The following is a 1,918-nucleotide window of genomic DNA, read 5'->3' as shown; positions in this document are numbered from 1 at the left end:
TTGGTAGAGAATCACCAGCAAACGGCGACAATGAGGAACCACCAGTGAATGGTAAATTAGCGCGTTTGCAAATATGTAGAGGTAAATTAGCAAATATGCAAACATGAGAGCACGTTCGCAAGTAGAATAGATTTGAGGGGTATACTGGTTTATATATAAAAATCTTTCAACTTTAGACTTTAACAAGAGTGACCCACATAATCTATGTGGTACAATATTAGATGAGCGTAATTTAGATAGGCTGTGCTTAGAGCTTCTCCAATGGGTAAATTAGATTTTGCAGCCCCAGCGAGCTCCAACCCAGCTCCAACTCCGGCTGCAAAATGCAGCCGGAGGAAATGAGACTGTAAATATGCAGCATCTTCCCCAAATTTGCAGCTAACTGCAAACTTTTTAAATCCCCACTTTGCCTTTTTAATGATTTGTAAACATTTACTTATTACTTCCATATCCTTTTTTATTAATAACTAGTAATTTAAAATCAACATAAGTTTATTTCTATTGATTATTTTTAAATAAAAATTTTACATTTGAAAATGTTTTGTCGATACCTTCAAAATGAGACTAATATTGAATAATATTAATTAAGATATAAAATTTTAAGAACCAAGTAATTATAATTTTAGTATTAATTTATAATATATGTTATATTTTAAATTAATTCATATAAATTTTTATCATTTTATATTTTTATATTTTCAAAATTATTTAAAGTATTATGTAAATAATTATTTAATAATATGTATTTTAGAAATGGAGTTTGATATAGAGGGGAGTGGTTGAAGTTACACATCTCTAAAAAAGAATATACCATGGTATATTCTTTGGAGAGGCTGCAAAATACAACCTCCCCATTGGAGATGCTCTTAATACATATAAGATGATGTATCATGTATCTACTACATCTACATGAATAGGATTTATCATAAAATATACTGAAAAGACCAAACTTTTGCAGAATTCTAGAGATGATTGAAAAATATAAAGAAACCGACGTACTGATTTATTTTTCTCAAGAATCACATAGAAAGGCAGCCTCTAGAGGAAATAAATAAATATCTTGGAAACAAGAAGGTGTTTGAAAAGTGTAGACAATTTAAGTTCAAACCTTTTTTAGCTCACCCGTATATATCATACAAGGCACGCTCTGTTTCAAGTCCTTTGAGAAAGAGAGAAACAACAAATTTTTTAAACGCGAGAAGAAAATAAAACAAAAAGCCAGATTAACACACTCTAAATTCATGTAAACAATAGAATATTGTCTCTGCCACTGAAAGGGAAAAAAATAAAAAATAAAAAGAACAAGGGAAAGAAGAAATCTAACCAACTTAGATAAGGGGAGTAACTTGCAAGATGCAAAAATTATTTTTGAACTCTCTCAATTGGAGTTGAGTTGGTCGGTCGAGAGCAAACGCCTCTCTTTTTTAAAGAGCTTCATCACGTGACAAGACTCTTTCGGATCCCATGAGTGATGAGATTCGATATCATTTTTTATCACTGCAGGCGCTGTCGACGTTTGGATCGTACTGATCACTGACCGCAGAGTTCACAGTCTCGTGAAGTCCAGGCTGTCCAGCCCACAAGAGTGGGCCCCACCAAGTAAGCACGCAGAAGGTTTTAAAGTGAATTTAACATGAGGCTTTTAAGTTGGTGGGATTGGGTTTGAGCATTGCCGGATGCGTTCTTCATATTTTCTTAATTTCCTCACATCTTCTACACATATTTGAAATATATAAGCCCTTTATTTTTGGATAGATTCACGAAATTCTTTTGACACTTTGCCCATAGGGGACTCTACTTGTTAAAAATAATAATCGTACGTCTCTTTATCTAGAGTATAAAATGGTCACAAAATTTCACTCGGAGGGTCTATCTGCAAAAAATGAAAGTAGAGAGAAGTAAGTATCATCTTATTTAT

The 1,918-nt window shown here is 32.8% G+C and overlaps 1 long non-coding RNA gene across 3 annotated transcripts in view; it reads right to left on the bottom strand.

The window, feature by feature from the left end:
• LOC109820173 overlaps positions 1 to 1,452 on the bottom strand; it is an 11,596-nt gene extending 10,144 nt beyond the window's left edge. The window contains exons 1-2 of one of the 3 annotated variants that reach the window (XR_002241744.1): positions 1,325 to 1,452; positions 1,109 to 1,159 (exon numbers count right to left, since the gene is read on the bottom strand). This is a non-coding gene — a long non-coding RNA (uncharacterized LOC109820173). The remainder of the gene's footprint in view (positions 1 to 1,108; positions 1,160 to 1,324) is intronic. The other 2 variants (XR_002241745.1, XR_002241743.1) reach the window with 2 other exon arrangements.

The sequence above is a fragment of the Asparagus officinalis genome, chromosome 8 (assembly GCF_001876935.1).
Source record: "Asparagus officinalis chromosome 8, Aspof.V1, whole genome shotgun sequence".
NCBI lineage: Eukaryota > Viridiplantae > Streptophyta > Magnoliopsida > Asparagales > Asparagaceae > Asparagus > Asparagus officinalis.
Note: the sequence above shows the minus strand (reverse complement) of the source record. Positions and strands in the feature narration are given on the sequence as shown.